The following is a 13,446-nucleotide window of genomic DNA, read 5'->3' as shown; positions in this document are numbered from 1 at the left end:
TGAAGAGTCAAGCCTACCATATTTAAACAAAGAATTATGAACTGATTTGGCGCCAAGATTAGAACCACTCAAACCGTATAACTGGCCCCCTCTTTCAATAGAGGATATGACACACTTTGCCATACAACGCGTAGCACCTTACTACGCTTGTGTCATCAAGACAACGAGAGAAACCAACGCGACAGCTGTAAACTAACTTCTCCAGCCTCGAAGTCCTGAAGTCCTGGAGGAAGGAAGAATATCACCATCGCGCCAGCAACCGACCACAGCCAACGTGGTATCAACGAAAAACCAACCGATCGACCTAACTCAAAACAAAACTCCAAAAGGGAAAAACCGAAGAATTGATAAGTTTCCACTCTACAATCTAATCCCGAACTACCAACGGGTAAAACATTCCCTAAAATACTGTACAAATTTTTTAACAAAAGGAAACCTGATACTTACCCCATAGATCCAAAACGCGCATTACCACATCAGCGGACTCAACCCAACTGAAGATTGTGCAGCAAGCAGTTTTCTCCGACATTTGGGGCACGGCAAGCAGACCCTGCCGCAACCAGCGAACCCCGAAACCGCGATCCACCTCTAGCTGTCAAAAGAACTGGGAAGCATAGTCCCTGCCTGCCTTGGAGTCTAACCTAGCTAGAATTAGGTATTGGGCGGTGGGAGGTGTAATTCTACTGTAATCCCCTTTGAATGTAATGTGTTGTTCTCTATTATACTCATTATAAGCGATTATAACCCCCTCTGAGTGTGTAAGGTATTGTTCATTAATAAGTTTAAATAGGTTATGACATTGTACTTTCTTATTAGAGTAATTATAAGTTGGTAATTTCTTGACTGTAATAAAAACAAAGTTCTTTTGCATCAAACCAGTGTGCTTTGCACTTTGTCACACCCCCCAAATAAATCCAGAGTCTAGAACCCAAGGGAGCGGGAGCAATTCGAACTGCTCAAGTTGATCAGAAGGGAACCTGACCCCCTCATAGAGACCACCCCCTTACAGTAATGAGGCAGGATTAATAAATTATCTTGTGGTAAAAGATCGTCCAGGAATGAGTGACCATAATATGGGTACATTTCACATTCAGTTGGAGGGTGAGAAAGTTGGTTCTCACACCAGGCTTAAAAAGAGGAGAGTACAAAGGTATGAGGGCAGAGTTGGCTAAAGACGACTATACAAATAGATTAAAATAGGGGACGATTAATTCGCAGTGACAGACATTTAAGGACATACTTCATAACTCGCAACAAAGATATATCCCAATGAGAAGGAAAGACTGAAAGAGAAGGGTTCTCATCCGTGGCTAACTATGGAAATAAGAGATGGTATCAAATTGAAAACAAGGGCATTCAATGTGGCCAAGGCTAGTGGGAGGTCAGAGAACTGGGATATTTTGGGACAAACATGTGAAAGACACCTGGTGCTGTTGGCAGTTTTGATGCCTTTGTCATTGATGCTTGATCTCCAAGTCGAGTTGTCAAATCGTGTGTTCAACCAGCAATTACCTGTTTCAAATCAGCAGATCAGATAACAGTTTGTTGTCTAATGCTGCCTTTGCCTGCACAATGTGTGCTGAGATTATCTGTGCAATATGCATTCCGCAGGATGAATAAAAGTAACGTTTTTTGAAATACAGGCACTGTAGGGGGTGGTCTCGGGGTCAGGTTCACCTCTGACCTTCTGAGTGGTGACAATCGCTCACACTCCCGGGGTTCTAGACTTTGGATTGATTTGTGGATGTGACAAAGTGCAAGAGATAACTGGTTTTGGTGCAAGAAACTTTGAATTTATTCAGGATCGATAAGTACAATGTCCAAACTTACAATATCTAGAATAAGGAACACTTTTTTGCACCTACAAAAGGCGTTCCAGAAAATAAGATACCTCCCACCTCCCAATACCTAAACCTGACTAGGTTAAACTCGAGGGCAACAGGGATAATGCTCACCAATCCTCTTATTGACAGTTAGTGTTGTTTCGCGGTTTTGGGGTTCGCTGGACTCTGTAGGTTCTGCTTGCCATAACCCGAACGTCGTGGAAGACTTCTTACTGTGTTGTCTTCAGTTGGGTGGTGTCCGCTGATGCAGTAGGGTGCATATTGGAATTATAGGTGAGTAAATACTTTATTCATTCAGCAGTAGGTTTCAAAGTTCTTTTAGGTAATGTTTTACCCGTTGATAGCTCAGGGAGAGCTTGAAGACTGCAAACAGCTTGCGAATCTGCGGGTTTTCGTCGAGTTGACTTCGGTTTGGAAATCGTTGGTCGTGGTGGATCAATATTACCAATTTGGCTGCTGGTAATATCTTGGTGGTTGATTCATGAGCTCCTTGCTGCCGCGGCTTGCTTGGTGTGCAGGTTGTTTGCGATGCTGTTTTGGTCGATGTTCTGAAGAACCAGGTTAACGAAAGCTGGTGTGCTGATCTCAAAGTCTGCCATTTCTGAAGTACACGGAGCTGGTGCAGAAGCAAAGTCTGATCTTTGGCTGTAAAACGGGGCCTCAATTATACCTTGAGAGTCTTTCTAATCTGTGCGCCAAATCAAACTCGATTCTTTGTCTTAGTTTTAGCGGGCTTGATAATTCTTTGTTAAATTTTGGCGGGCTCGTTAACGATAATTTTTTCAGGATGTGTCGATCTGTTGGATTCCAGTTGCCATATACGAATTATTTTTGGTGCTTACGTTGTCTGCCAAGGCCTGGGTTTTCCATGCAGGCCGGATAGGTGATTAACATTATGCATGTGCTGAATGGGTTTCATGCTTCGAGTTGCAGCGGGCAATCTCTGGTTCAATTGTTGCCATGTTAATGTCTCCTCGGGAGCAGAGTTTTGGAGTTTACACAGTTCCCCAGACAATTTGTTTAGCTCCAATATCCCAGTCAGCTCCAATAACCAAAGACTGGCTTTTTAAGAGGTTCGTGCTCCCCTGGTTTGCAGCTCCATTTCCCCTGAAGACCCATGCATATTTTCAAATCCCAAAGTTCATTTTAAGCGCGTCCAAAATGATCCTTCCTTTGGGTTTCTTCACACAGAGGGGATATGTTTGAATTTTGAGAAAACTTCGAGTTTTGCACAATTAATAGCAAATGCTGGAAATCTCAGCAGGTCAGGCAGCATTTGCCAGCAGACAAAACTCGCCTCTGATTGTTCATCCACAGCAAGTTTAAACATAATGCTCCTGGCTGGGATCGAACGAGGGACTTTTCACGTATAAAACAAACGACGGAAACCTCTGTCACAGCTGGCACAACAGAGGGGAGCTGACCAGTGCGCTCCCTCTGTGCTGATCACCACTGATTTTTAATGTGGAAGCAAGACACCCTCGACTCCGCGTATTACCGAAGAAGAGAGGAGGATCAGGAATGTGTTGGCTCAACTGAAACAACTTCTGTCCCACACTGAATGCTCTCAATCCTTCTCCTCCGCTGCCCTTTACAGAAATGTCACGGATCACCCAGCCACCGTGTTAACTTTCACATCCTCACAGTGGTGCTACAGAGGCTCCTACCGTCTCCCCAAGATCAGCGAAATCACACAGTTTTTAAAATTAAACCCCGAACAAGTGTCCCACAAAGCGCAGGAGAAACATGAAAATATATAAGCTCGGTGCGTCACAGAAGCAATGGGGATATTCATGGTGATTACAGCAATTTCTCATCGTCTCACTGAACTCAATTATTTTTATTTGATGAATTGACCAAGAATCGTTGTCAGGTTAGTGCACTGGACTTAACCCGTCGACCACCAGGGAACAGTTATGATACATTTAGATACATTTATATATATTCAGATATGAACCTGAATATCAATGGCTAGCTGCCGAGGATTCATGGTGCGACGGTCGTGTATCTAACTTTGAGTGAGCGAAATTGTTCCACAGTGACGCCCATTTCATATTTTGTTCCCTTTTAAAAACTAGAAGCTGAGGCAGGGGGTATAAATAGAGAAACCAAAACACAGGGATACAGTCAAGAGGAAGAGAGAAGGGGAAACACTGTCCCCAGCCAGAACTAATGCAGAAACTCCTCTGCTGCGCTCGGTGTGGCCACTCTCAGCCTGGATACACTAACGTCCCAACAGATCATTGACTGTCGGAGTGGTACCGTGCGGCGCTTCAGAAGACAGGTCGAAAAAGCAAAGTCACTGATTCGGTTTCATGTGCTTCTCTGTTCAAGAATAACAACACACAAAAAATGCTTTTAAAATGGATACATATTATCTGCACATTTGTCACGCAGTCGGCTCGTTGGTCGAGGGCGAAGATTCTCACTTCGGGGTTGTTGATTTAAATATGGGAGAGGTACCGGGTTAAAATCCCGGATGAGGCCTTGAATCTGCATGGAACTTTTGCAAAGAAGGACTTGCATTCCTGCAGCGGCTGGTTAGAGAGTGCGGGGCCGGAATGTTGCTGCTTGTCCCGGCCTAACTCACTCTGGAGCTGGGTACGAGCGATTAGTCGATGGGTTGTTTGCGGCCTTGATCTGCTGTTGTGAAGTGAGGCGGCGCTGCAGGATCCTTTAATAATCTCTCACAACTCAACTGAAAGCAGCTGGTATGTGCAGCTTTGAGACGGGCTTTCTGCACCGTCAGGACTGGAAACGGGAGGGAGTGAGAGACACTGTGGAGAGCTTGTGTGTGTACGGAACTGTACAGAGAAACAGCAAATGTAACAGGGCTGATGGGACACTGCACTTTGTTAACATTGAACAACTAATGTGAATTATTCCGTTTTTTCTAATATTTAGTTGAACAAGTTTTCAAAATGTTAGCACTGAGTTTCAAATCAGGAATTTTTCGCGCATTGGCCAAATGTGATAACCACTACAATACGGAAACACTGCAGTTGAAGTACTGGTGGGAACATAACCAGAGCTCTTCCAACACAGCTGGCCGATACTTCAAGGAGCTGGTTTTATGAGAGTAGAATTATGGTGCTATATTTAGGAAAGCTGTGAGTGTGGCAGGAATTGATCTCGTGTTTCCCAGACATTACAGAAAGGAACAGGATGTGGCCATTTAGCAATGAGTGGTTAGGTTCTGGAAAGCACTGCTTGAAAGTGCGGTGGAGGCAAACTCAATATTCTCTTTCAAACGGGAGTTGGATAAGTGTCTGAAGGAAAAACAATTGCAGGGCTACGGGGAAAGCGGGGGTGAGTGCGACTCGCTGAGTCTGGCCTTCCGTGCTGTCACCATTCCATGATTCTATAAGTTAGTGGCACATTTCATCGTGTGGGTGGAAGCAGAACATTGCAAAGGGACATGGATTGAATCGGCAAAACTAGAGGCATCTGTTTCAGGAGATTCGGGGGGCGCGGAAATTCGGGAGTTTAATGACTTTGAAAGGAACATTTTTGTTTTGTGCAGTTTCGGTCAGAGAAATGTTTGTGAAAGGAATTTTTTGCACAGAGGAATGTAGCATTTAATCTTCTGCCTTAACATTTCTTTCTGGGTGTAGGGGTCACATTTCTTTACTATGTCATTCTTCTCGAATTTATAATTCCTTTGGTGTTTCACAATAACCAGTCTCTTGCTCTAAAGTCAGTCTCACTTTTTCCCCAGTCTCCTGTTGATGTTACCCGCAATGAATATTTTGAACCTCACCCCGAAAGCACAGTGTGTAAAATAGTTTATGGTTGAAGAGTTCACTTGCAGAGCACAGAAGAAACGATTCAATTATGGACTCTCCTTCAGCTAGCATTTCTTTCATTGTGCAAAAGAAGTTCATGGATTAATTAATTATGTTTTTCCGTGAAAGTAATATAAAATTTAATGAAAAGTTATCACCCAACGTGGGACTTGAATCACAAATGCTCAAAACTAAGAGTCTCATGCTCTACCAACTGACCAGACTGCACTGCACCTGACATTTGTGAGCTCATCCTTTATATTCAGGTTTCTCGCCCTTTGATGTGCTGAAGTGCAGCGGATATCAAGTTGGCCTCACACGCGAATGGTCCCCGGTTGATCCTTTTTCTCTCACTTAAAGTTATCTAGTTATTGAAGTGAAATAAACAGCAATTAAGGAATCAGGTAGCCCTTTTGCCAGGAGAATAAATAGCAAATAAAAACAGCAAATGCTGGAAATCTCAGCAGGTCAGCCAGCATTTGCCAGAAGACTAGACTCACCTCTGATTGTTCATCCACAGCACGTTGAAAGATAATGGTTCTGGCCAGGATCAAATCGGTGACATTTCACGGATAAAGCAAACGTAATAATCACTACACTAAGGAAACCTCTAGCACATCTGGCACAACAGAGGGGAGCTGACTTGTGAGCTCCCACTGTGCTGATCACCACTGATTTTTAATGCAGAAGCAAGTCATCCTGGACTCCGGGGATTAACTAAGAAGAGAGAAGGATCAGGAATGTGTTGGCTCACCTGAAAAAACTTCTGTCCCACAGTGAAAGTTCTCAATCCTTCTCCTCCGCTGCCCTTCACAGAAATGTCACGGATCACCCAGCCACCGTGTTCACTTCCACATCCTCACAGTGGGTCCACAGAGGCTCCAACCGTCTCCCCGCGATCAGCGAACTTGATAAGTTTGTAAAATTTAACCCCGAACACATGTCCAGCAACGGGCAGGAGAAACAAGAAAATTTGTGAGCTCGGTCCGTAACAGAAGGTAATGGGGTTATTTTTGGTGATTACAGCAATTAATATTCGTGTCACAGATCTCAATTATATTTATTTGACGAATTGACCGAGAATCGTTACCAGGTTAGTGCGCCGGAATTAACCCCTCAACCACCAGGGAACAGGTAAGATACTTGTCGATATATTTATATATATTTATATATGAACCTGAATATCAACGGCTAGCTGTCTAGCCCTCATGGAGCAACAGTAGTGCATTTACCTTTGAGTGAGAGAAATTGTTCCATCGTGGCAGTCATTTCATCTTTTGTTCCCATTGAAAACTAGAAAATGAGACAGGGGGAATAAATAGAGACACCAAAGCACAGGTATACAGACAAAAGGAAGAGAGAACGGGAAATCCTGTCCCATCGAGAACGAATGCAGAATCCCCTCTGCTGCGCTCGGGGTGGCCACCCGCAGCCTGGATACACTTACGTCCCACAGCTCATTGACTGTCGGAGTGGGACCGTGCGGCGCTTCAGAAGACAGGACGAAAAAGCAAAGTCACTGATTCGGTCTCATGTGCTTCTCTGATCAAGAATAGCAACACACAAAAAAATACTCTTGCAATGGTTATCTCCATATTGTCAAACAGTTGGCTTGTTGGTCCCGGGGTATGATTCTCCCTTCACATTTGTTGTGAGAAGTTTTGGGTTCAAATCCTGGATGAGCCCATTATGTTGCTGATAATTTTGAAATTGCACAGAAATTTTGCAAAGAAGGACTTACATTTCTGCAGTCAGGAACTCATGACGACAAAGCGCTTTAAAGCCGTTGAGTTTTGTTTGACGTGTTGTAGTGTGGGGGAAGATGTGCCCATATCATCCCACACGAACCTCAACACTTTGTGAAGGAGTTTGGTGCAAATAATCAGGTGCCTCAGGGCCTTGGACTTTCTTTGAATGAGTTCTGCTTGTACCTGCATTCAAGCTTGAAACAGCAACTGGGCTTCCATCTCACGGGAGCAGCTTGTTGTGGTTAGCAAGTCGGTTGACGAGGTTTGGGGTTGAAGTGCATCTCTTTCAATCTTTGAAATTTCACCAAGCAAAGATTTGATGTATCCAACTGTCCCTGTAAGCATTTAGTTCACGTGTCATCACAGGAATATCTGCAGTCAGGAGCTGAAAAGGAATTAAAACCTAATAACGGCTTCGGGACAATCAGAATACATTGTCGCAGACAAGGCACCGGAAGGCTGGAAGGTAGATCACACCGGTTCTGGGAGAGCTGGTTGGCCGTAAAATGGAAGTGTCTGCAGTGTGCGGGACCAGACTGCTTCCACACATCCACAATGAATGTTCTACACTTTATTTGGGAAAACCACAACTGAGAGTGGACAAGTTGCATCCCGGTCAGAGTAAAGTGAAGCATTAAATGACAGACACCCTGGTTTGGGATGTCTTGCAACACATGTTTAAGTTAGTTTCTGTGGGGCAATGGGATAGTGCGTTCAGCTGTTGATCAAGTAGTTGGTGGTTCGAGCTCACCCAGGGACTAAGCCTTTAACTGTTTTTTCCCCGAGGATTCGGTGCCGCACAGTTCCAGGTTGCCATTGTGCATTTTGGCTGCATCAATATATTCCGCAAAGATTGCCAGCTGTGCTGTTATGCAGTGAGTTTCAACTCCAAAACTTTTATGAACATCTGGTTCATGTAAAATGATAACAATTTTTTACATGGATCATGTTCCTCCATCCAGTGCACTCGAAATAAATTCTGTGATTGGGTTTAAAGGAGCTGATGGAAATTGCCTGAACTATCGTTGTGGCTTTGCTCAGAATCTGAGTTTCAACAGTCAACAGTTTGCAAAGGATTGCCTCATGGCCAATGACAAGCATAAAAAAGCCTCTCAGCAATTGTTTTGGAACCCTTCATAATTTGCAATGTCCTGCGAGACGCCTTCGTTCTGAGACATCACTCGCCACTACCTGGCCCTCTGATCATTGGCACGTGCAGAACCGATACCTCGCCATCAGAACGCTTTCTTTAGGATTTGGATGCTCCCAGACCAGCGTACACAATTCTTCATCGGATTTAGTTGCTGATTTTACCTCTGCTGGAAGATTGTTCATGAGGCCATAGGTTGTAGCCCCACAGACTGTAAGGAGAATCGCCCTTCATTTGGCAGCGTTCTCGTCCCCTTCCAGCTCGTTGGCCACAAATTATTGGTCGAGTCTCTCCACGAAGGCTTCGCAGTTCTCCCCTTCTGAGAACTTCTCCAGGATACCAACTATTCCTTGGATTTTTGCGCGGTTGTTCGTTGTCTCATCGCCAATTGATACGGTCAAAATAAAGGATGAAACTGAGTACTGTGAACAATGAGTAAGCGTGACATTAGCTCCTTTCGTAAGACTCCAGAGTGCAGATACCTCACGGGTGGCCTGCTTATATACCGTGCTCCCACGGGATGCTGGGATCACTTGTGACTCCAACAGATAGGCCCTCTGGTGGCGGTGTGATACAGGTTGCCAAGAATTAAATAAATAACACAAGGTGTGCACAGAAATCAACAATCAAAAGCCCTTTCATTAAACACAGGAGGTTCCTGCAATTTTCTGATCGAAAAAGCTTTTAGTCTTTGTCCTTAAAGTTGCAAATATGGAAATTGGGGAGTTTAATGAATTTGAAAGGAGGACATTATTGTTTGTTGATGTTCTGGGCAGAGAAATGTTTGTGAAAGGAACTTTTTGCAGAGAGAGGCATTGAGCATTTCAGCTTGTTGCTGAACACCTCTCTCCGAGCACTGAGCTAAGTAACAGTGTCTGTCGTGTCGTGGTTATCACATTTGCGTCACACGTGAAAAGTTTCCGGTTCAAGCCTGCGCAGAAACATTACATCTCAAGCAAAAACTTGTCTGCAATAACATTGAATACAAGCTGTTTTGGATACCTTGTTCCATGAGCAACGAACATTTAAAACCAGTCTCCTCGAATACAGATTGTGTAAAATTAGATCGGGGATAAAACTTCATCAAGGATTAAAGTTTCATGAATTATTAAAGTTCAGTTATTGAAGTTTTGAATGTCCCTGTAAGCGTTGTTTCTCAGAATGAAAGAAATGCTATCGGTTTATACCAGAAGATCTAAGCTGCATTTGAAATTGACAAACAACTTGTTAATTATTCGCTCTTCCCCAGTTCCAGAGCTCAGAGGTTTGTTGTCCATCCCAGGGATGCAAGCAACCTCAGAGCTGGGCCAAAGCTCGCCGTGCTCCGAGCAGAGCTCAAGAAAACCCCGGGGGAGAGGATACCCCGGACACTGGGCCTTCCAGCAACCCTGAACAAGCGCCCAGTCTAAAATTTTCCAGAGCAATAACTTTTAACTGGAGCATCTAACAGTACGGACGGCCGAGCGGTCTGAGGCGCTGCTTTCATTATTTGATTAAATTATCAACATCCATGAGTTCGCATTTTTATCATTGTGCAAAAGAAGATCATGGGTTCATTAATGATATTTACCCGCGAAAGCAACATAAAAGTAATCGCCCAACGTGGGGCTCGAACCCAAGACCCTGAGATTAAGAGTCTCATGCTCTACCGACTGAGCTAGCCGGGCTTTTCAGAATCCATGCTGTCGATCCCCTTCAGAATATTGTCCGTTTCAATGCGATCACGTCTTTTTCTTCCAAACTCCAGAGAGTATCGGCCCATTCGACACAATCTCTCACCAGAGGACAGTCCTCTCATCCCAGGAATCAATCTGGTGAACCTCCGTTGTACCACCTCCAAGGCAAGTGTATACCTTCCTCAGATAAGGAGACCAAAACTGTGCGCAGTACTCCAGGTGTGGTCTCACCAGGGCCCTGTACAATTGTAGCAAGACTTAATTCCTCTTGTACTAGGGGCTATCTATGAAATGCTATTGGAAGAATATCCTCTTTATCTACTGATTCTTCGGTTGTATAAAAAGTTATTAAAATTCGACAGTCGCTCGGCAAACATATTTGAATTTCCTTCTGTGTGCTACACATGTGGATGGATTAATGATGAGTGAAACAATTATTCAGTCTCTCACAGACTTAAATTATTTTTGTCAACTTGCTCTGTAAATATTATTTCCAAACCGGGAATCAAACCCAGACCATGGCACTGAGAGCACCAAATCCTAACCACTAGACTACCAGGGAATACTGCTCGCAGTTTCTGCGCTAGCTTTAAATATAGTCAGCTTACCAGCACAGCTGAGAATTGTGCGGTGAAACGGCATGGAGCTGGATTTGCTCGGAGCATCGTGGAGGTCCCGACCTGCGTGCGAACACCAGTGGCAGTTCGGGGCCATAAAACGAGCGTTGACCGGCGGCCTGGGTGCAGCGTGGTGGTGTACCACGGCAAGGTACAGTGCGAGCTGGTGCAGGAGGGCGTCGGTAGCGAAGAGTGACGTCTTCAAAGTCCAGGTCTGTGATTGGAGCTTGGGCAGGTACAGCAGGAGCTGAGAAAGACTATCGAGGGATGTGATCGGGGATCAGTGGCGGCGTAAGTTCTGGGCCAGGGGCCCAGGGGCAGTACGGGCCAGCTCACACTGCGATATGTGTGCACACTGGGTCCGTGCAGCAGAGATGGTCTCCAGTCGTCTTGGATAACCATTGACTCTGGACCAAGACCTCACTCTGTCAATCCCTTGTGATGGCGAGGGTGCAAGGGCCACCACATGTTAAAACAATCCACACACAGACATCTTCCACCCTTCAACATGCAGTTCCGGACCTGGAATATTAGGTCCATCATTGAAACACCCGTGAACTCATCCGTTTTTGGCGCGGAAGCAAGTCATCCTCGCTTCGAGGGACTGCCTATGATGATGATGAACTGGATTTTCTGCAGTCCGCGGGCAGCAAGTGATGAAAGCGGGCGTGAGAGGGTAAGTGACAGGTGGGCACTGCTTCTGATGCTGTCTGACTCACTGTGCGAGTGGCCGGGGATTTTGAAGCCCTTTCATTGCACCAATGCAGGGTAAATGAAACTGTGTTTCAGGAACCTTCATGAATACAAACATGAGCAGTCTATACTGTAGACCTCGTGGAGCAACAGTAGTGTGTCTGACTCCCGATCAAAAAGCTGCCTATTCAAATCATGTTGGGGACATTGTTCTTCCAGAGTTGAGAATTTCTTTGCTGTTTGGCAATAACCCGACCCTTGCTCCAAGGTTTGTCTCACTGTTTCCCCGATGTCAGGCACAGAAATGCCAGATATCATCATTTAATGCATGTTGTAAGACACAAAAGTTCAAAATTTAATTTAACTTACAGTCCGGATGGCCGAGCTTTCGAAGGTGCTCTGTTCAATTTTCAATCTGCTCTTAAAGAGTGGTTTCAAATCCCTTTTCTTCTTTTTAGTATTTAAGCCAAAGTCATTTGCTTGGTACCACGAACAGCTCCTTAAAAGTGGGATTCAGCAGTTCACCTGCGCGCTTAACATTTCCATCTGACCGGGTGCTGAAAGTGAAGATGTTTCCGCAGTGCAGTGGTTAACACGTTCGCTTCACACGCGAAAGCTCACCAGTTGGGAATATTTTCTGGAGCTTTTTCCTCATACATGCTCAGAGGTGAGTTTGTTGCCCTGTGAATGGTCTTAAGATGATAAGCATGTGAGGATCAGGGGCCAGAGTCGGCCATTCAAGAAGATCCTGGCAGTTCCTCGAAAGCAAGTTTAAACATCTGGGGTGGAGCCAACAGGCGCCTGGTTGGAATCAGTGACAAAAATGTGAGCTTTAGCAGAAGCCCGACGAACACAGTTGATAGAGCATGAGAATTTTAATCTCAGGTTCTCGGGTTAGAACACCAAGTTTGTTGATTATTTTTTAATTACATTTTATGTTGCTTTCACGGGAATACATCGTTAATTAACCAATGATCTTCTTTTGCCCAAATAAAGAAATGCTAACTGAAGGAGAGTCCATAATTGGATAATTTATCGATGCTCAGCAAGTTAACTCTTAAATCATAAACCATTTTACACACTGCTTTCGGGGTCGGGTTCAAAATGTTCATTGCTGGTAACATGAACAGGAGACTGGGGAAACAGTAAGACAGTCTTTAGAGCAAGGGTCTGGTTATTGTGAAACAGCAAAGGAAATATATATTCTAGAAGAATAAATTAGAAACGAAATGTGACCCTGAAACCCAGAAAGATGTGTTGAGGCAGAAGATTAAATGCTGGATCCCTTCCTGCAAAGAATTCCTTTCACAAACATTTCTCTGACCGAAACTGCAGAAAACAAAAATATTCCTTTCAAAGTCATTAAACTCCCGAATTTCCGCGCCCCCCCCAATCTCCTGAATCAGGTGCCTGCAGATATGCCGATTCACTCTATGTCCCTATGCAATGTTCTGCTTCCACCCACAGTATGAAATGTGCCACTAACTTATAGAATCATGGAATGGTTATAGCACGGGAGGCCATTCGGCCCGTCGAGCCTGTGCCGACTCTCAGCGAGTCCCACTCCCCCGCCCTTTCCCGTCGCCCTGCAATTGCTTTTCTTTCAGACACTCATCCAACTCCCCTTTGATAGATAAGATGGAGTCTGCCTCCACCGCACTTTCAAGCAGTGCATTCCAGAACCTAACCACTCGCTGCTAAATGGCCACCTCCTGTTCCTGTGTGTAAAGTCTGAGAAACACTTGATCAATTCCTGCCACACTCATAGCCGTCCTAAATATAGCACCGTCTTTCTATTCTCATAAAACCAGTTCTTGCAGTGCAGGCCAGCTGTGTAGGTTATGGCTCTGGTTATGTTTTCAACAGTATATAACCTCAGCATTTTCATTGTTCAGTGGTTATTTCGTTTGCCTAATATGCGAATGTGGTTCGA

At 44.6% G+C, this 13,446-nt stretch overlaps 1 non-coding gene across 1 annotated transcript; it reads right to left on the bottom strand.

Moving 5' to 3' along the window:
* Positions 1–10,121: 10,121 nt before the first annotated feature.
* On the bottom strand, positions 10,122–10,194 carry trnak-cuu (transfer RNA lysine (anticodon CUU)). The gene has a single exon. It is a non-coding gene; the product is annotated as a tRNA-Lys (tRNA).
* Positions 10,195–13,446: the final 3,252 nt, after the last annotated feature.

This window comes from Pristiophorus japonicus, unplaced genomic scaffold (genome assembly GCF_044704955.1).
Source record: "Pristiophorus japonicus isolate sPriJap1 unplaced genomic scaffold, sPriJap1.hap1 HAP1_SCAFFOLD_47, whole genome shotgun sequence".
Taxonomy (NCBI): Eukaryota; Metazoa; Chordata; class Chondrichthyes; family Pristiophoridae; genus Pristiophorus; species Pristiophorus japonicus.
This window is presented reverse-complemented; position numbering and strand designations above follow the sequence as displayed.